The 22,904-nt window shown below is 36.2% G+C and overlaps 1 pseudogene; it reads left to right on the top strand.

Moving 5' to 3' along the window:
- Nucleotides 1-6,267: 6,267 nt before the first annotated feature.
- Nucleotides 6,268-22,904, top strand: part of LOC119507670 — a 55,131-nt pseudogene continuing 38,494 nt past the window's right edge.

The following is a 22,904-nucleotide window of genomic DNA, read 5'->3' as shown; positions in this document are numbered from 1 at the left end:
CTTTTTGTGGGTCCCTGGCCTCTTTCAAGCTGGGAAAGACTGACTTGGGAAACTGCTCTCCGGTGTGCTCCCCCTCCCAGAATTTGACTTTCAGGCAATAGCAGCTTGAGAGGAGGAAAGCAGTTTAAGAAGCATTTGACATGGATAGCCTGAGGCAAAAGCTACCTCTTTATGTCTGGCAGCAGAAAACCTGGGAGAGGGAGAAGGTCTATTTCCTGGTACATAAAGGGGAATTTAAACTCCTGTAAAGAGGGGAACTCCTAAGGCCAGTAACAAGCACCAGCCCAGGACAAGAGGAAGGCCCAGAAAAGACAGGGAGGCCCCTTTAGTTTGCATTTGCCTTAGGCTGACATCCATGTAGGAGGTTGAACTCTGATGGAGAGCACCAGCCAACACAAAGCCAATTTGCAAAAATGGTGAAAGGTGTTTTTGGCTTTGGTTTGCTTGGTTTTGTTAGCTCCTAACACTTATGAAAATCTCTGCCATAACATCAGCTGGTTACAAACTCAAGAAACAGACCTATCAGGGAATAAATCCCAAAATTAAAGTTTAAAAATATTAAAACTTACAGTGCATAAGAAAAGACTATAAGACAAACAGAGAAATAGGAAATGATAGCCCATCAAATAGAAGAGGGTAAAAATCAAGAAAATATCAATAAAGATGATTAGATTGTAGACAACAGAAAAAGACTTAAAAAATATTTTCAGTGTGCTTAAGAAGATAAAGGAAAATTCAGAGAAAGAACTAAAGGATCTCAGGAAAATAATTAATGAAATACATGAGAATCTCAAAACAGATAAAAATTTTAAAAGGAACCAAATAAAACTAGTGGAGTTGAAGACCATAATAACTTAAATGAAAAATTCCCTGTAGGGTTTTGACAGCAGCTTGGAGCTAGAAAAAGACAGAATCAGTGAACTCAAATACCAGACAACTGAAAAGAGTCTGCTAAGGAGCAGGAAGAAAAAAGAATTATAAAAAGCAAAAATAGCCTAAGACCTCTGGGCCACCATCAAGCATAACAATACACACATTATGAGAGTTCCAAAAGGAGAAGAAAGAGAAAAAGAGCAGAAAGAATATTCAAAGAAACAATGAAAGAAAACTTCCCAAACGTAGCAAAAGAAGTGAATATGCACATCTAAGATGTCCAGAGAACACCAAACAGCATAAACTTGAAGGAAAAAATGCCCTGTCACACACTGAAAAAACTAGTGCAAAGGACAAGGAAAGAGTTCTGAGAGGTGCAAGAGAAAAATAACATATTATGTACAGGGAGTCCCAATTAGATTAATTACTGATTTTTAAAAAAAACCATGGAGGCAAGATGGCAGCCATTTGAAATGATTAAAGTGCTGAAAGAAAACAATTGTGAACCAACAATTTTATATCCAGTGAGATTTTTCCCCTCAGAAATGAGGGAGAGATAGACATGCCCAGAAAAACAAAAGCTGACAGAGTTCATCACCACTAGATCTTCCCTATAGGCAATGCTAAATAAAGTTCTTCAGACTGAAAGGAAAGGACAACAGACAGTGGTCAACATGGCCTAAAGAAATAAAGACTTCTGATAAAAGTAACCTTTTGGGTAAATATAAGTGCCAGGACTATTTTGTTACATTTTTGGTATATAGCACCACTTTTTACTTCCTTACAGGTGCTAAAATGCAAATGCATAAAAAGTAATGATAAATCTATGGTTTTATACACACAATGTACAAAGATAAAATTTGTAAGAAGCACAAAAACTGTGGGAAATGAAAGGGTATAGAAATAGTGTATGTGTATGCTATTGAAGTCAAGTTGATATCAAATAATATACAATTGTTATATATTTAGCATGTTGAATTTTAACCCCATGGTAACCACAGGAAAATATATGAAAAATATATCCAGTTAGAAATAAGAAGTGACTCAATACATTGCTATACAAAAAAATAAAATAAATATGAAATAGGCACTAAGAGAAGAATTAAGGGACAAAAAAAGCATAAGCCTTACAAAGACTAAATGGCAAAATGACAGAACATCCTGCATTTTCAGTAGTGGTTTTAAATGTAAATGAATTGAACTTTCCAGTCAAAAGCAGAGATTGGCAGAATGGATAAGAAAGTATGGCTGAACCAAATGCTGCTTATAAAAGATGCAGCTAGAATTCAAGGGGATTGAAAGTGGAAGGATGGAAAAAATACATAGTTCCATACAAGAAGTAACCAAATCACAGCTGTGGTTAAGATTATTAATGTTAATATCAGACAAAATAGGCTTTAAGTGAAAAAAAAAAACTGTTATGAGGCACAAATACGGTCTTTATATACTGATTAAGGGGTCAAATCAACAAGAAGACATAACAAATATAAATATATATCTACCTAAGAGAAAAGCCCCAAAATACAGGCAGAAAATACTGACAGATTTGAAGGAATAAATAGATGGTTCTACATTAATGGTAGGAAACATTAATATATCACTTTCAATAATGCATAGAACATCTAGATAGATAATCAATAAATATAAGATTTGAAGAATACTCTAAGCCAACTAGACATAGACACCATAAACATTTGTAGAACAGTTCACCCAACAACAACCAAATATATATTCTTCTTGAATGCACATGGATCATTTACAAGGAAAGACCATATATTGGGTCACAAGAAAAGTTTCAATAAATTCAAAAATATTGGAATCATACAATGTATCGTTTCCAACAATAAGGAGTTGAAGCTAGAAATCATAAACAGAGGGAGAAATGGAAAATATGCAAATATATGAAAACTAAACAATATATTCTTGAGCAACCAATGGGTTAAATAGGAAATCACAAGGGATATTAGGAATATCTTGAGGCAAGTGAAAACAAAAATACAATATACCATAATGTATGGGATGCAGCAAAGGCAAAGCTGAGAGGGAAATTTGTAGTTCTAAATGTTTACATTAAAAAAGAAGAAGTATTTCAAATCAGAGACCAACATCAAAACTGAAAGAACTAGAAAAAGCAGAGCAAACCTAACTCAAAGCATGAAGAAGGAAAGAAATAAAAATTAGAATGGAGATAAATGAAATAGAGAATTAAAAAATGATAGAGAGTAACAACAACAAAACCAAGAGTTGCTTCTTTGAAAAATCAATAAAATCAACAAAACTTTAGCTAGACTGGCAAAGAATAAAAGAGAGAGGACACGAATGAGTAAAATCAGAAATGAAAAGGGGGATATTACTACTGACCCCACAGAAATAAAAGGACTATAAGAGCATACTGTGAACAGTAACCTCAATGAAATGGACAAATTCTTAGAAACCCACAAACTACCTACACTGACTCAAAAAGAAATAGAAGATCAACAAATCAATGACTAGTAAAGAGATTAAATCAACAATCAAAAATCTTCCAACAAAGACAAGCTCAGGACAAGATGGCTTCACAAAGGAATTTTACTAAACATTTCAAGAATTAACACCATTCCTGCTCAAACTCTTCCCAAAATTGAAGAGAAGCGAACAATTCCTAGTTTATTTATAAAGCCAAACTCACCCTCATACAAAAGGCAGATAAAGATTCCACAAGGAGAATAAGTTACAGCCTAATATCTCTTATGTATAAAGACGCAAAAACCTTCAACAAAATATTAGCAAACTGAATCCAACAGCTTATTGAAAGAATTACACACCTTACTGAAAGGGTAGTTCAGCATAAGAAAATCAATGCATATAATACAAAAACATTAATAGAATGAAGGTGGAAAAAAAAAAAAAAAACAATGATCATCTCAATTGATGCAGAAAAGGCCTTTGACAGAATCCAGCACCACTTCTTGATAAAACACTTAGAAAATAGTAATAGATGGACTCTACCTCAAAATGATAAACAGCACATATTAAGAACCCTCAGCTAACATTGAACTTAATTGTGAAAAACTGAAAACTTCCCCTCTAAGATCAGGAACAAAGAACAAGTCGAGTTGAGTACAATGTTGAGTAACTGACACCAATGTTACTCAACATTGTACTGGACATTCTAGCCAGAGCAATTAGGTATAAACAAACAAACAAACAAATAAATAAATAAATAAATAAATAACATCCAAATTAGAAAGGAAGAAATAAATTTTTCCCTATTTGCAGATGATATGGTCTTATACACACTCAATCCTGAAAAACTCCACAATGAATCTCCTAGAGCTAATAGATGAATTCAGTAAAATTGTGGGGTACAAGATCACCATCCAAAAATCAGTAGTGTTTCTATAACTTAGAAATCAAAAATCAGAAGAAGTCTAGAAAAAAAATTTACAATAGCAACTAACAGAATTAAATATATAGGAATAAATCTAACAAAAGACGTAAAGGACTTGTACACAGAAATCTACAAAACATTGCTAAAAGAAATAAAAGACCTAAATAAGTGGAAGGACATTCCATGCTCATGGATTGGAAGACTAAATATTGTTAAGATGTCAATTCTACCCAATGTGATTTACAGATTCAGTGAATACCAATAAAAATTCCAACAACCTTTGCAAAAAAATAGAAAGGTCTATCATCAAATTTGTATGGAAGTATAAGCAGCCCTGACTATGCTAAGTATCTTGAAAAAGAAGAATGAAGTTGGAGGACTCACACTTTCTGACTTTAAATGTAATTCAAAGCCATAGTAATCAAAACAGCATGGTATTGGCACAAAGACAGATGTATAAACCAACGGAATAGAATCAATGGTTCAGAAATCAATCCTCACATTTATGGCCAACTGATTTTTGACAAGGGGTAAATGTCACTCACTTGGGAAAGAATAGTCTTTAACAGTTGGTACTGGGAAAACTGGATCTCCACTTGCAAACAATGAAGGTGGCCCCCTAACTCACAGAAAAGCAACTCAAAATGTCACAAAGACCTAAGTATTAGAACTAGAAATATAAAGCTTCCTGAAGAAAATGTAGAGAAGCATTTTCATGACCTTGTGTTAGGCAATGTTTTCTTAGACTTTATACTAAAAACATAAGCAACAAAAGAAAAAATATATATCAATAGGACCTCATCAAAATAAAAAAAATGTTTGTGGATCAAAAGACTTTATCATTAAAGGAAAATGACAACCTACATATTGGGAGAAGATACTTCGAAATTACATGTCTGAAAAGCATTTAACATCTAGAGTATGTAAAGAAATTCTTCAACTCAAGAACTAAAAAACAAACAACCCAATTAGACATTGGGCAAATGACTTGAACAGAAATTTACCCAAAGAAGATATATAAATGGCCAAAAAGCACATGAAAAGATACCAATATTATTAGCCATTAGGGATATACAAATCAAAACCACAAGATGGTACAATTTCACACAGAATAGAATGGTTATTATTTTTAAAATATGGAAAATTACAAGTCTTAGAGAGTTTGTGGAGAAATAGGAACACTCATTCATTTCTGGTGGTTATGTAAAATGGTGCAGCCACATGGGAAACAGTTTGGCAGTTCTCAGAAAACTAAGAATTATCATATGACATGGCAATCCCATTTCTAGGCATATACTCAAAATAACTGAAAGCCAGGACTGGAACAGATATTTTCACACTGGTGTTCATAGTGGCATTATTCCTAAATGCCAAAAGATAGAAGCAACTCATTTGTCCATAAACCAATGAATGGATAAACAATATGTGGTATATACACATAATGAAATATTATTCAATTATAAAAAGGAATGAAGTTCTGATATCTGTGAAAACACAGACAAAACTTGAAAACATCATGTTTACTGAGATAAGCCACACAGAAAAGTACAAATATTGTGCGATCTCACTGATACAAAGCAATTAGAATAAGCAAATTTACAGAGTCAGAATCTAGAATATAGGTTACAAGGGGATGGGTGGGGATAGGGAATAGAGAGTTATGGCTTAATATGTACAGAGCTTCTATTTGAGAAGATGGCAAAGTTTTGATAATGGATAGTGTTTGATGGTAGACGAACATTGTGAACATAATAGCACTGAATTATATATTTGAATATGGCTAAAAAGGGAAATGTTAGGTTGTATATATGTTACTTTTTAAAAAAATGCAGGAAACGTCACCAAAAAAACTGAACCCTAACTTAAATCATAGACTATAGTTAATAGTACATTATAAAAATATGTTTTTGTTAGCAATAACAAAATGAACCTGTATAGGCCTGGTTCCAAAGTCTGTGTAGCCACTACTCTGACCTGATATTCCTCCCTCACAGTATGGTATATGAGTATGGGTGGGTGAAAGCATGGTTAAAGAGAGTGATTCGAGGAAAATACATCCATCTCATCAATTTTTCCCCTTCAGAATTCAGACTGTTAAACCTCTTACAGCTAGGGCAATGATTCTTTTGCCAGGCAGCCCAAGAGGTGAGTTTTAAATTTTTTAACTTTTAAAGATACCATAGTTCCTTGTCACAAATTCTTTTTTTAGAGCACAGAAAAAGAGTGAAAACTTTTCAATTCCTTCCATGACACTTGCACAACCTGAACAAAAATTTGAAAATGAGGGCATGTGAAACAAAAATATTTACCTATCATTCATTTCTTTATATCCTTTAAAATGCTCACATCACATTCAGCAGGAATCTTTAAAGACTAATCTACTATGGCCTAATATATGCAAAGATGAACCAATTTAGTAAATATCTGTTATAATATTTAATGTCATCTTTAGAGATGATGTGGTTTATTCCCAAAATTAAAAAAACAAATCAATTTGGAGTAAGAGTTCCTAGGAAACTAAAAACCAAAAGTGTAACTATTAATGAAAAGTAACATAAATTTAAAATAATAATAAATGTATTATTTTTGAAAACTAAAAGGCATCCCCATAAAATTCCAGAATAAAACAAGATTCCCTTTATTACTCTTAGTATTTTCTTCATACTGACAATTTTAAATAATGCAATAAGACACTATCCAGACATAATGAAATAATGGAGCCAAAAAAATTAATAATACACAATTAACTTTATAAGATTCAGGAAAATATTTGATTTAATATACATTAAACAAAGGCCACATTATTCCATAAATGGGGCAACAATGATTGGTTATGTTAATTATGAGATTGTCCTTCTAGATTTAAACAAAATATATTTTAGATGGATTTAATACTTGAAATGAAATAGTACAATAAATAAAAGAAATATAACTGAATTACTCATCTTGGAATGGGGAAAGCATATATAAGCATAAAAGCAAGAAAGTAAACATAAATATTAATAGATGTGAGACTATAAAAATTTAGTATTTCTGTATGTCAAAGATACTATAAAGATAATTAAAATGCAAGTGGCACCCTCCTTCTAGCTGCCAAAGCGTTGCCTTAAGTGTTCTAATAAGCCAGGCCTGAGAAGCATCTACAGAACTGCAAAATCATGGAAAAGGAACTACATTTGCTCTGGGGCACTTACTTTTGTCATTGTGTAAAAGGAAGAATTGTTCTTGGAATATACTGAATAGTACTCACTAATTTTAATGATAAAAATTGGATCCAAAGCATGTTTGAAGAGCATCTGAAAACTCAATGGTTGTAACAAATGGGAAATTGCTGAAAGTCATGTTCAAGGACAAAGTGAGACAAACATCCAAAATTATACAATCACTAAACATGATTTGGGATATATAAGTACCTAAAACTTCATCTTAGAAAAATAAATAATAAAACTTGCCTCCTTCTAGAAAAAAACAAACAAACAAACAGGAAATGAGTATATAGAATGAGGACTAAATATTCACTTTGGCTCATTATACCTAAAAGTCCATAAATTAATAAATGATACAATTTTTTTATTTCCTTAATATATGTATTAATTGAAAGAAACATCTAGGCTTTATTGTAAAACAGAAGTTGTTTCAGTAGAACTAATTTAATAATGATACACTATAGAGAAATTTTACTATCTTAGCAGAGCTTTCTGTTCCTTTGGGGGTTGAATTACTTTCTCTGGGCTTTTGAATTTGAAATTTCATTTGATTTGCTATATAATAATTGACACATGCTAGAGCAGTGATGGATAGGATTCTTCACCAAATTCAAGAATAATTAGTAAATCTCCCTTAAACACCGTAATGTCAAAGGCAGACAGTTTTCATTGAATAAAAACTTGTCAGTTTCATGGCAAAACCATATTTAATCTAACTCCAAGAATTATTCAGCATATGGAGAAAAATTTGAATTGTTTAAATATGGTCCATTTTGAAGGTACATTTGAATTTTTTGATAATGAGGGAACATCTGGAGGAGCCTAAAATAAGGCAAATCAAATATTTGGAAAATGAATATTGGAAGCCCTCTAGTATCATCAAGTTAAAAAATTCTGGTATTATACTCTTTCTGTAAATAGCATTTCAAGGCAAGTTGCAATTCCTGGAATCCATGAAAGAAATTATATGAACACATGTCTCATAAAAATTATTGAAAGGGAAAATAATATAATATAAAATGCAAAATGAAGAGGAAATTTTGGTATGAATGATAGACTTAATATAGTAAGTTTGTACAAATCAAAAATAGCAAAAGAGTAACAGCTAAATATATAAAATATACAAAGAACATGATTTATATTAAAATGAGAATGAGGCATTACTTTTGATCTGTCACATTGTTAGTTTGATTTGTTTGATCACGCAGTGTTCCAAAGGTATAGGCAAACAGATATCCTTAGCTGCCATTGCTAGGAATGTAAATTGGTCTGACAAGATTGGAGAACAATTTGGCAATATCTATCAAAACATCCAATCACAATACCTTTTGATCCGGCAATTTAAGTTGTAGGATTATATCCTATAAAATATCTGTGTATATTGCTTTAAAAAAAAAGTTTTAAAAAAACCACTTTGCATTGCTGCAGTGTTTGTAGTAGCAAAAGACTGAAAAAAAAAAAAAAACATATTAATGCTATGCTAGGGGCATAGCATTATCAAGCTGGCACATAAAGCACTAAAGGATATTGGTTATTATAAAAATCTCAGTAAATAGTAAAACCAAGAGCTGGAAGCCTTTGCATAGCTATTCCCCCCACCCCTTAGGGGATAACTAAGAGGAAATGTTGAAGGTTTTTTTAGGGTCTGAGGTATTTGTTGGAAAACTGTGGTTATTTTGTGAAACACCTTGTTTTGTCTGCTAGGCTGCCGAAATGCAATATACCTGAAATGGGCTGGCTTTTAACAATGGGAATTTATTACTTTACAAGCTTACAGTTCTGAGGCCATGAAAATGTCCAGATCAAGGCATCATCAAGATACCTTCTTCCTGAACACAGGCTGCCAGTGATACTGGGCTACTCTGTCAGATGACGAGGCACATGGCAGCATCTGCTGGTCTCTCCTTCTCTTCTGAGTTTCATTGCTTCCAGCTTTTGGCTTCAGTGGCTTCCTCTCAGCTTCTGTGTCCTTCTTTCTGTTTCTCTCTTCATATTCATCCAGTTTATAAAGGACTCCAGTAAGAGGATTAAGATCCAGCTGGGGCATGCCTAAACTGAAATAACCAAATCAGAAGGCTTAAAAAATGGGTTTCCATCCACAAGAATGGATTAACTTCAAGAACATAATCTTCTGGGATCCATAAAACCTCCAAACCATCACACACCTTGATCTCTTGAGCCATATTTTGTAAGTTAATTTTGACCAGTCTCAAGTTATTGATATATAATGCATTTTTTTTTCTTTTTTTTTTTTTGTGGCACATATACCCCTATTTTTGGCCAAGAGGTAATCTAAAGCTAAGCTGTTATCTGAGACTACCTGGGCTAGGCAGTCTATTTGTTGTTGTGTTAGCCTTTATCATGACAGCAAGGAACAAATAAGGCAAAGGAACTTAGGGCAAATGTGTGGGCCTGTAGCTGTTGGAAGATTGCCCTTAATATGTGATGCATGTTTAGCCTACCAGTAGGATGCAGCAGAGTGCAAGGTGGCTTTACCACAGTGGGCACTACTCGGGGTGATGAGCATTGCTTGAGAAACACGGGCCCATAGTTAGGCAGCCTATCATTTTAGCCAGGTAGTATTCTGACTATTTTCCCATTTCTAAGGCAGCATCTGGGTTTATTAGCTGGCATAGGTATGACTCTGGTTCACAGGGTGTCCTCTCCATCAGTGACCTCGTGGGCTGGGGGATGTTGTCTGAGGTGGTAATCGCTGGGGCCAACCCAGGGCTGTATATCTCTCCCAAGTAGCAATCCATAAAGGATGAGGAATTTAGTCATGAGCTTTTAAATACCATTGGCAGCTTAGCCATTATATCTCTGTAGGTTTCTGTAAAATTGTTGCATCACAGAAGTCCATGAACTTTAGGGGGTCAACTAAGACTCACGTAGCAAAGGCTTTGGCTGTGTGTTCCCACAAGGCCCCCTACATTTCTCTCCACAGGGAGAGCATGTTTTCTCCACACTAAAATGCCAATTGGGTGTTAATTCTTTGTAGGTCCTCTTTGCAATCTAAACTCTTAGACAAGTTTGTCTGGCAGGCTGGGATAGAGGACAATGACCCACGCAGGTTTGATTTGATTATACTCATGAGGCCATTGGTGCTGTATAAGAAGCATATGTAGGTTATGCCTGGATTGAGAATCATTTATGCATTGGTGTCAGTGGATTCATTCGATACATAGGTTGTATAGCTTTGGGTCATCAGCCATGCTCAATAGTATGCTGGGTGCAGGTAGTTGGAAAGCAATAGCCAGCAGTCTCCTCTGTTCCATCCCTGAATAATATTTTAGGATTAACCAAATACTGTTTGAACATTCTTGGGCCTGCATGGTGAGGACTTGTGGGACAGTAATAAGTTTATGACCCATGCAGTCAGAAAAAATACTGCAACCCAGAGCCAGGGGGAACATTGGCTTTGCACCAGTCAGTGAGGATGGCCTTCTGGGGCTACAACTTATATTATGACAGCCAGATTGTGTGTTGTTTCTCCCTTGCTGAGAGATCGCATAATGCTTTCTCTCAGGACCTGCTGTATGTTGTGTTTGTTAGCCAGTGCTGTGCCTTGTGTAGGTAATGGACACTCATGGCAGGGTAAAAGGAGATTATTTTTTGATGTAACTGGAATCCACAAGGCATAGCTTTCCTTCAGCTCTAAAGATGACCCAGACCATTCCCATGCTTGGTTTGGGAACTATAATCTGTATTTCCTGGTGGCTCCAACAGTTCTGGGAGGTGGTCCCAGGTAATTAATATGGCAATGGGAGAAAGGTTTATCACCACCCCATGGAACATGGCTCCATCTATGGGATGCATAAGTAACAGCCTTTTGTAACTATTTTGGCCAGTCATGGGCCTCAAGGCAATCCCTTTTTGCATGCCAATCCACCAAGGCAGAAGAGCCTCTGAGGCCTGAGGTACTATGGGCCCAGACCACCAGTTGGTAGGGGAAACTTGTGGAGCCTGAGTGGGAAGTCCCAAGAGATCTATTGGTTATGCTGTGAAGGAATGAATTTTAGGTAGTAAATTGGCAGTGTCTTTGTGCAGTGACTCCGCTGTAGTGAGTTGCATGTGTGTGGAAATGGTGAGGCTGTGAGCTATTTTCAGATGTAGAGTGCCCCACAAGTGCCTTTTATGTATGAGAAAATTATTTTGTTTCCATTGTTATGAACCTCTGTCAGGCCTTTGGCCACTGCCCATGAATTAGGGAAGATTTGGAGATTGGGTAACTTGCAGCTTAGAGCATCCTGGAGGGCTAACTGGGCTGTTTCTAGCTCTGCCAATTGTGCAAACCCCAAACAGCCATCTTGATTAAGCAGGTGTTTGAGGCTAAGTGCATATCCCTCCAGGGAGCTGTGTTGAGTACAATGATAGCGTCGCCATCAGTGAGATACACCAACTGCCTTTCCTTGTCAGGCAGTTGGTCACAAGGGACTTGCTATTTGGCTAGAGGAAAGGGCAATGAGGGCACCATTTCCAGCATCTCAAGATCCATGGGCAAGGGGCTGAGCATGGGGAAGCACATCCTCCTGCAATTTGGAAAGGCTCTGTCTGTCAGCTTTAGCCCTCACCTATAGATGCCATTTCCATTTTACACGTGAGGCTTCAGTGGCTTTTCTGAGGTCTTGCTGGGAATCATCTCTCATCCATGGCATTATGGGAATCTGGGTGCACAGACTGACTGGTTGTGGCCCTGTAAGCACCTCTGTTTTTGAAAGAGCTGAATAAGCAGCCAGGATTTGCCATGCCTAGTCCAAGGACTCCAAGAGGCATATTTGGAGGTAGCCAAGGCCTCTAATTTAAAATCCATTCCTGCTGGGACTAGGAGCATGACTTGGGAAGTGGCCTGTTGTTCCAATTCCTAAATCACATTGTTGGGGCTCTCCCCAGTGAAAAGCCGCAGATAGATGTACCTGTGCTTTTGTGTATGGGTTGTAATGAGAGTGAGGGATGTGGGATGTGTTACCTTCAGAACATGAATAATCCTAGTAAGTGTTGTGCATGTCTTAGTGATTGAGGTAGGTTTATGTTTGATGGTGGTGGGACTCCAGTTGTCTTTAGAGGACCAGATGATGCCCAGGATTTTGACAGACTTTGATTGCCTTTATATTTTACCGGGTGCTATTGCCCAGCCTTGATTCTGTAAATGATGTGTGAGTGTGGCTAGGTCCACTCAGAGGCCCTCTTCAGAGGTGTCCCTTACTCAGATATCAGCTATATAGCATCAGTATTAAGTGGCTTTTTACAAAAGACAATTTTTTAAGGTCTTGGGGGTAGTGGATAGAATTTTGTTTTTTTCTTTCTTATGAATAGGGGAGGGGCCCAGAGACTTTAATTATACCAGCCAATTATCTGATTTTGGGGAAGATGAGAGTGGTAACTTGGACCTCATATTAAAGAATTTCAGCAACAAATCTGTCCCTTTCTCCTTGTTCCCTTGAACAAAATCTTTAAGTAGGGTTTGAATCTCCAATCAAGTTTAGTTTCCAGTTTGGGCTTCCTTTTGGGGTCCTGCTTGACTTATGCATGGTCATGGGGAAGATTTGTGGTTCCCACCACAAGACTCATAAGCAACTTTCTCTGTCTCTCTAGGGTATCCCAATCAACCTCACGGGAGTTGGGGTTTATTTTCGCTAGCATGATATTGATGAGATCATTAGGCATAGCCACCAGACTAAGGGATGCAATACCAGAGCTTTGACATGCTGATATGCAACAGTACTGAGTAGCACACATTGCATGGGAGTCTTACATTTCTTAAGAAACTACTTCTAGTGTCTTATGGGGGTGATGGCACAATATGATCAGGCCCCCTTTAGAATTTGTTTATTTATTTCTTTTGCCTAACAGTTCCTTACCCAACTCATGCTAGGGGTTAGATTTTTGTATCCCATGAGGTCTGGGGAATGCAGAGCGAAAGTAGTGGAGACAGCAGCAACAAATTATCGCAGACCCTAGCAGCATCATTGCTTGCAGGTGCCATTGTGCATCCTGTGGAGGGGATGCCCTTCATGTTAGGGCAGGGCTTAAGACACAGACACATGGTTCACAGATGCAGTGGTTGGAGTCTCCTGCAGCATTTCCTCAGCTGTTGTGGTCCAGGTGCCAGGAGATCTAGCACTGTCCCTTTTGACCCACATGTGTTTAGCCCTAGGCTTCTCACCTTCTGAGTCATAGCTTGGGGAGGGAAATGCCTGTCTACTGCCTTATAGGTTCCCACTGTGGGAATGCAACAAGACCTTCTTGATGTAGTTGTGGTTGTTTGGAACTATGTACTCCAGAAAAAGAAGTTCTTAACCTTAAACCATTCCTGTGGGGTGAACCCTTGTAAATAGGATGAGGTCACTTCAGATAAGGTGTGGCTTAGGATGGTCTTAATCCTATTACTGAAGGCTACATAGGCAAGGTCATAGAGAGAAAAAATGACTCAGGGGGAGCAGCCAGAAGCTAAAAGTCAAAGGAACCTGGAAGAGAAGGGAGAGACCACCACATGTGCTTTGGCATGTGACAGAGGAGCCAAGGACAGAGGATCACTGGCAGCCAGCCCCAGAACACCAGTCTTTGAGAAGAAAACATCACCTTGATGCCATCTTGATTTGGACATTTTTCTAGCCTCAAAACTGTGAACCAATAAATTCTCACTGTTTAAGCCAACCCATTGCATGATATTTGCTTTAGTAATGACAGAACTAAAACAGTGGACACTGTTATTCAGTGTTGGTCTGGCTTCAACCCAGATGCCCATTTGGGGGAGCTCTAGAAACTACCAAGTTTCCCCTCTTGCTATATTAGGGCTAGCCTTTTGCAGTCCCTAGGGAGGGCTCAGATCTACAAGATCACCAGTTTGTGTTGGGAAGCTTAGGCAACAGCTGGCAATTGCAAAAGGCAGTGTTGTAGACATAACTTGGCAATTCATGGATTCTTTCTGGATAGTATTAGCCACCAGGGGGAGCCAGTTAGTAATCCAAGAGAAGCCAGAAGGTTTTATACCTTATTTCCCAAAACTGTGACCAATATACCCTGCTCACTGGACCACTTTTTCCAAATTAAGTGTCACTTTAAATTTGGCTCCAGAGGATGTCAGGTGTGTCAGTGGAAAACTGGGGCCATATTGCATGAGAAAAGATAGTTTGTTACTCACAGGCCCCAGAGAGAGAGAGGGGTGCCATGAGAGGTTGACAGGAAGTGTTACCAGCTGCTTTCCACCAGCAGGTGGGGAGCACACAGACAGAGAGGGATCCATGAGCTTGTGCCTTTATTGTGTGTGTTCCAGAGGTGGAGGTTAGTACATTTCCAGTGGGAGTCAAGGATTAGTTAGTTTAAGCAAACACAAGAGAAAAGGGAAATGGACTGGGGGTATGAGGGTGGTGAGAATGGTTAACTTGTCAGTTGGGGTCATCTGCAGGTTTTGGGTGAGATGTGTGGGTGATACCTGCAGATGTGGGTTTGGGCTCTTGGGAATTTTATGCTTCAGGGGTGGAAAGCTGTTTATTAACTAGGCCAAAGGTCAGCATTGAGGTAAGTGGTTTAGCCAGTGTAAGATGGATGCTGATGCAGCACACACAGATTATTGATAGTTACATGTTCTAGCAGGCCTCCTCTGACACCGCTCCAGATTGGGGGTGGAGGAAAGGAGGGCACTTAAATTACTTCCAGGTATGGTTGGAATCCCAGTTTTCCACTCACCCTCCTTAGACCCCATGGCTGGGGTGTAGGGACAGCAGCTCCTGTTCATATCTGGGCAGGCTTGCAAGGTCTGGCTCCTTACTAGACCTCTGTTGATATCACCCTGTTTGAGAGAGGGCAGGCACCTCATTACTCCTGGGTGGAGGTGGAAGACTAGGTTTCCCCACAAGGTCTCAACTGATATCACAGTGGCCTCATTCCTACCTAGCTGGGAAAAAAGAAAACAAACAGGGAAATCACCAGTATGTTCTTCCTTAAGTCCTGAGATCACTTTCTGGTCTGGTTTATTCTCTCTACCTTTCAGAGCCTTATGTTTGTGTGTGTGTGCGTGTGTGCACAATTTCTGGGTTGTTAGCTCTCAAAAATTAACAGAAAAAACAAAAACCATAAGAACTAAAATAATCCAATTAGATAATGGGCAAAAGGCACGGAGGCATTTCACTGTAGAGGAAGATAAGCACATGAAAAGATGGTCAACATCATTAGCCATTAGGGAAATGAAAATTAAAGTCATGGTAAGATACCACTTACATGTCTATTAGATGAACTAAAATAAATAATAGTGACAATATAAAATGCTGCCACAGTTGCAGAGAAATGGGATCACTAATATAATGCTGATTAGAATGTAAAATTCTTTAAAAAGCACTAACCTTACACTTACCATATGACGTAGCAATCCTACTTCTGGGCATTAATTCCAGAGAAATGAAAACTCAAATATCTGCAAAATCTTTTACACAAATATTCATAGCAACTCTATTTGTAACAACCAAAACTTGGAAACAACCAAATGTCCCTCTATAGATGAGTGATTAAACCACCTCTGGCACATTTATACCAAGGAATGCATCTCAGCAATAAAAATGAATGAACTCTTGATACAGGCAACAATTTTTATGGCTCTCAAGAGCATTATTCTGAGAGTAAAAGCCCATTTCAAAGGCCACATACTATTTGATTCCGTTTATGTAACATTCTCTAAATGATAAAATTATAGCAATGGAGAAAATCTAGTAAGCCAGGGGTTATGGTAGTCAGGGCTTAGGGATGGGATATTAGTTTCCTAGAGCTGCAGTAATGAAGTACAATGAACTGGGTGGCTTGAAATAGTAGAATTTATTTTCTCACATTTCTAAGGGTTATAAATTAGAAATAAAGGTGTTGGCAGTGTTGGTTTCCTAGCTTCTGGTGGCTGCTGACGACCCTTGGTGTTCCTTGGCTTTGGTTTGCAGAATTCAGATCTCTGCCTCTGTCCTCACATGGCCTTCTTCTCTGGGTCCTCACTGCTTCTTACAAGGCTACAAGTCATTGGATTTAAGACCCACCTTGACTTTCATCTTGCGATCCTTAACTAATTACACCTGCAAAGACTCTATTTCCAAATAAGGTCACATTCTGAGGTTCTGGGTGGACATGAATTTTGGGGGGATGCTATTCAATCCACTATTGATGGTAATGGGGAACAGGGTGAGTGTGACTGACTATAAAGGGGTAGCATGAGCTGTATCTTTCTGGTGATGAAATGATTCTGTATCATGATTGCAATGATGGTCATATGAATTTACATAGGTGATTAAATGGCATAGAAATATAAACACACTGTACTAACGTAAATTTCTGGTTTTGATATTCTGTTTTAATTATGTAAGATGCAACTACTGGGAGATACAGGGAAAAAGGAATTTGTAAACTGACTGCACTACTTTTGCAGTTTTTTTTGAACCTGTTATTTCAAAATAAAATTTCAAAAAGAGGCTTTAATAATTTTCTTGAAGATGGCAGCAACTTTTTACCTCATTATGTGCAAATAGTGCTTGCTTTCCTTTGTGTCTAATACAACAGATGATCTTTGACTCTTCAGAGACAGAAAAATAAAAGATAACTGCTAAATTGTTGCATGAGTCATGTGTCCGGTATTATAATAGATTGCTTATATTGTCACAGAGTTTATATGTCTGCTCAAAGGCTGTAGAAATGAGATCCAGTAATTGTTTTACTGGCTCCTCCTGAATTTAATATCAGGCTTCCAGTGTAATTTTCTATATAATGAAGCTGAGTTAAGACCCAAATTAGCTATGAAGTGTCATATTGCATCTTATGTAGTCAAAACTCCTTTTTACCCTAAAACTGATTTATGGATAGTTAATGAGTTTAGTTGAAAAGAAGAAGATATAACGATTAAAGATTTTTAAAAGCACAGAAGGTTTTCCCTAAAGATAAAAGGGGAACATATGCAATCTCTGTATTAGCATAAATCTTTTACAAAATGGATGAAATAGAATGTTGTCCCGGGGAAAATCATTAGCACTGGAAATTTACCAAGAAACCCCTCAGTGGTAAATGTGTAATATAAAGTGATTTAAATATGCTATTATTAAAAGAATTATTTGAAAATAATTTTTACTGCTAAAACTTTTTGAATTCCTACAAATACAGAAGGATTTCTCCATGGCTTAGGGCTACATGATAGCTGTATTTAGGCAGCCGACTGGCAGGTGTCTGAATAGAATTGAATTTCCTCCTCTTCTGTCCACCTCAATTTTAACATAAAATATTTTACCAAGGAAAATCTACACCTGATATGATTGAGAAACTTTTTCAGAGAATGCCTTTATAGATGAAATAAAAAATGTCATAAGGGAGATAAAGCTAGAATGGAATAGAATTGCAAAGAAAGAAAAGAGAATCATAAGTCAGGTTGCAGATTGTTTGTAAGAATGATGAATGATATTTTCTAATTAGACATGAGTTTCAAAATTTATATTTATAGGCAGAAATGTGTGAAATATACTTATGAAAAATCATACTTTATTTCACTGTAGCTAACTTCCAGCTCAAAGTGCTTTCCTCCCTTATGCCCTCCCTGAGTTACCATGTGCGGAATAACTCTCTTAAATCACAGTGTTCTGTTTAATACTTATTTTAATTTCATTGTAATACAATTATTTATGTATTGTCTCCTTCACTAGTCAGTTAGCCCTTGAGAATAAAGACTATGAATTACTCATATCTCTTTTCCCCAGTGCCTAGTGCAATGTCTGGTGCCTTTTGTTCCAGACTGCTTTCTCAAAGATGTTTTTATAGCAAACAGCCTTGGAAGACAGAGATAGCGTTTGCCACCACAAGCAAAGGGCATATATTTTTATTGTACAGCATAATAATGATAATATCTCTTTCCCAGGCAAAGGACAGCTCTGCTTGCAGTCCATTATAAGTATTTGGCACCCCTAAATCTGGGATTCCTTATCTATAATTCAAACCTACCGCATGCACATCTACCTGGACCATTCTATGCTGAACTTTTGGGACTTGTGGATGAGGTTAAAAAAATGATACAAAAATGAAGTTCATGCTTTTCTCTGTGCCATGAGTAATAAAATCCCTATGGCAGGCTAACTTAACTTTCAAGAAGGGTACAGTTTCAGACTCTGCACATTTCTTGCCATTAAGTACTCGATAGATGTATGTTAAGTGTGTTTCATTGAATTATGGATGGCAAAAGGAAAAAATAAAAGCCTAGTCACTCTTTCAGCTTACACTTCTATTCACCCATTTTCCACTCGAGGAATCCAAGATTCAGAGCAGTTAAATGACTTATTTTATGATAATTAAAACATATTTTGTGACCCCTTAATAATCTATAGGTAGTTTAAAAATTTTGGTATCTTAACTTTGATAGTTAATGAATATTTTGATTGTGTAGAAAATGACTAAAAATGAATTCTACCATATGACATCAGTGCTGATATTTTTCCTTTGTATTTCTATCATATTGGCAGCATCATATAGTTCTTTAGTTGTTTCAAATAATAGGAAAAGGACAAAGGAAGACAATTATACATAATGCATTCATGATAAGACCATATGTCTTCACATCTATATAAATAAAAGTTTTTTTTGTAGTTTAGTAGAAAAAGTTGGAGAATTAATTTTTCACATGATCCATGTAGGATAGGCATGTCAAAATTTGGCAAATCAATATTATCCAGCACATTAAATCAATGCTGTTGATTTGCATTTTATTGATTTTTAATTGATTTCAATTGGTAATTTTTGTTGTTTTTAGATATATGTGAGCTATGAACATGAGACATATATACTTATTGTATTATAAAAATGTAACATTATAATACAATAATTTAAATTAACAGGGAATGTTTACAAGAAAGTTTTCTTAAGAAATTTGTACCTGTACATTAACTTAAGTTTGAGAGACTCTGCTCCAAGCCATAGAGCCAATTAAGGGCAGAATCCAAAGGATATTACAGCCAAGCTTTTTTTGTTGTATCATTTTAGCCCCTTGTTATTCACACTTTATGTAGAGATAAGTAGAAACATTTCCCTCTTGTCTAATAAACATTAATTGAAATCTTTAATTTCAGAATCTAGACTTCTTTGGTTCTAAAGGCTGCAAGGATCCAATATTTGTGATTCAGTGTTTGAAGTTCTATTGACAAAAGATATGGCAAAAAATATTGATTACTCACCTATTTTTATCAATTCTATATCACAATATACTTGAAAGCAGATTTGTGAAAATTAACACCTGTTGTATACAATCCCCTTATTTTCTTATGAGAAAATCATGACTTAAACATATAATTAATAGTCTCCCCTGTTCTCGGACATTCAGTGTATCTAAAGTTAACGGTAATATTTGAATATAATTTTGCTTTCAAGAAAAGTGGGTACATTTTCTCTTTGTTTCATTTATTTAAATTGTTTATCACATGTTATATTAGTTACTCCATGCTCATTCTTGGTGATGCAGCTATATCCTCAGACTACTTTCTACATATTCCTTGTATTCTTCTTATTTTTGATATTTACTACAATTGTAAATGACAGAATAAAGTAAAATATGCTGAGAAATGATTCTTAGAGTGTAGAAAAATGAACATGAAATATAAATTTCAAGTTCTATGTATTTGAAATTGATTTTATCTACTGAAATTTAATCAGTAGCTTTGTTAACATGATTTGCCTCATACCACTGATGACTCTTCTGAACTGCAGAGTCAGAAATAATTGAACTTTTTGGTCAAATGTTCAAGTTGAAAATTTATTTTCCCTCAGCAATAGTAACATTTCGTCACCAGTAGTTGAAATGCTGTCGTCTTTTAAGCAACATAAATCATAACAACAGAACCCTGGCCAAGAAACCTGGATTGACTTAATGTTGTGTGGAGAATAATTCTGCTGCCTGCTATACTGGATTAAATCTGGGTTTCTTAAAGAAACAAGTATTGGTAACAATCAGACAGCATATAAGAGGAAAATAAAATGAAAATATTTGAAAATTCTGATTGTCTAGCTATAAATTTGGTTGACTAATAGTAATAATATAATAATAAATTAGCAACCCCAAATTCCACTAATTGTTATTCTAATTCTATTGATTGCCTCATATTGATTGTAGAAATCCCCCCAACCTACTGTCAAACAGAAATGATATAAATATTAATATTTTGCAATCCTCAAGGGCCAGGGGCCAGGCCGAGGAAGGAGGTGGATACCCTGAGGGCTCAATACGTTTTTCTCTCTCATTTTGGCATTTGGTGGAAAACCTCTCAAAAGGTCTGAGGAAGCTTAGGAAAAGAATAGGCTGATGTCAGCAGCTGTGTTCTGTGTTTTCCCAGGCCATTCTCTCTATCTGGGAAGTCCCAATGTCACACATTCACATTTCCTCTGCTTTCCTTCCCCCAGTCAATTCTTATAAATATGTAAAGTATTCTGTGGGTGGGGTTCCTGTTCACTGGGTAGTTGGTGGAGGTCCATGTGTACTGTTTGGGCCCGGCATAAGCTATACAATAATGAGATTCCCTGGATGAACACTCCAAACTTCTCTACTGTCTGTTTTCATCTAATAAGCCTCTCTGATATCTTCAGTCCCCTTCACCACACAGGCAAGAAAAGCAACAAATACTGACTGATACTATAATGTGAAAAAGATATAAATGTAATCTTTAAATGTATATGAATAAAACAATAATTTTACTGGTTTCATCTATCTTTATTTATTATGCTCCTGGGAAGGAAAGTCTTAACAGCTGCCCAGTAACTCAGCCTCCCTGGAGATGTCCGGGGAGAAATAATGAAGTCAAATTTCCTTGTAAACATACTAATCAGAGTTTCAGATAGTATTTAGTAGGGGAAAGGTTACTTTATCCTAGGAATTCTTTTAGTGGGGTATGTCCAGTTTGCTTAAGGTAAATAAATTTGGAATTAATGGCTTATGGAGCATGACCAAATGGAAAAGATCAGCATCTACTTCATAATTGCATAAGAATACAGTAAAGACATTCCATGCCTGAAATAGCCCTTTCTGTGTACATCATGCCCTTCATGTATTACTTAGAGTCCTCAAATGTTAAATCTGGGCCAGATCTCACTCCGAAGCATCAATGGAGGATCTTGGCAATTGCAGACTTCTGCATGCATTGCTTGTGCCTCACGTTTACTTCTATTTCAATTTTTAGTAAAGTTTGATACTGGGTACAATATCTATGTTTGCAATTGGGAAATATTGCCTATTATATTTTTTCAGTTATAATTTGAAAGAGACTTCTTTCCTTTCCTCAGAGAAATGATTAATGTTGGTATTCTAGTCTCTGTCGCAGCCTAAGGGGAAGACTTTTGGCATGGAGGATGGCAACTGTCCACTGACATGATCTTAGTTGTCTTGAAAATCCTCCAACATGCTGAACACAGTATCTTCAGTTTATTGAATCCTTACTAAGTATTTGGCATGGACCAAGTCCTTTGCCTACACTAAACTATTCATTCATATTAAACACACATTGGACACATGAGGAAACTGAGACTTAGAGATGTAAGCTATCTCTTATTTGGAAGCACCAGTTGTTGTTAGGGAATGGGAGTTCTCTGAGCTATTTATTCCAAAATATCTATTGACTAGCACTGCAGTATAATGTTCAAAACTATTAAATTTTATGCATGATTCATAGCAATATATTTCTTCCTGTAAAATCTTGTGGTTTCTCTTGGCAAACTGCAGTGGATAAGAAACATGCAAAATGATATATTCTTCCTTATACATATAGATTATTAGATGAATTGTTATGTTTACTGTTATAGTTTTTCCAAAAAATTTTCAAGCAAAAATTTCACAGTGGAAGTGCAGAGGTAAAACCAAGGCAGAATTGTTTGCCTATGTCACCGAGAAAGATGAGACACTGAGGTAGGTGATTTTTACTATCTTTTCTAGCTCTAAATATTTAAAATAAATACTTTATGAATTTCAGGAAATTGCAAGTAGTTTTAAATAAACTTACTGTACTTCTGAATTGCTGTACACAGATAATTTAAGGATACTGAGTGAAACCCACATATCTATCTTTTAGCCTACATATCTCTCTACATACAGAACAATCTATGCATTTATATACTTATTATATTCTTAACTCATTCAAAATAAAATTTGTGTTAACTTAGATAAATAGCCAATCAGCAAGATAAAACAAATATGGTAGTTGGGCAAAGAGAACAGTCAACTAAAAACTAATGCTAATATAAATAAATAAATGAATAAATAAATAAATAAATGAAAAAAAAAATAAATGAGGAAGAAATTGTAGTACCAGAAAATAAATGTACTAATAATTCTCACACAATTAAAGACTTGCTACTAAATATTTGGCTTTGGGTTTTTGAGTGAATGAAGCACAACGATCAATGAAATATATTAGTTTTAATGTCCATAACCTGAAAACAAATGATTTGATTAGGAGAAGAAAATATAAACC

This window comes from Choloepus didactylus, chromosome 13 (assembly GCF_015220235.1).
Source record: "Choloepus didactylus isolate mChoDid1 chromosome 13, mChoDid1.pri, whole genome shotgun sequence".
In the NCBI taxonomy this organism is placed as follows: Eukaryota; Metazoa; Chordata; class Mammalia; order Pilosa; family Megalonychidae; genus Choloepus; species Choloepus didactylus.
This window is presented reverse-complemented; position numbering and strand designations above follow the sequence as displayed.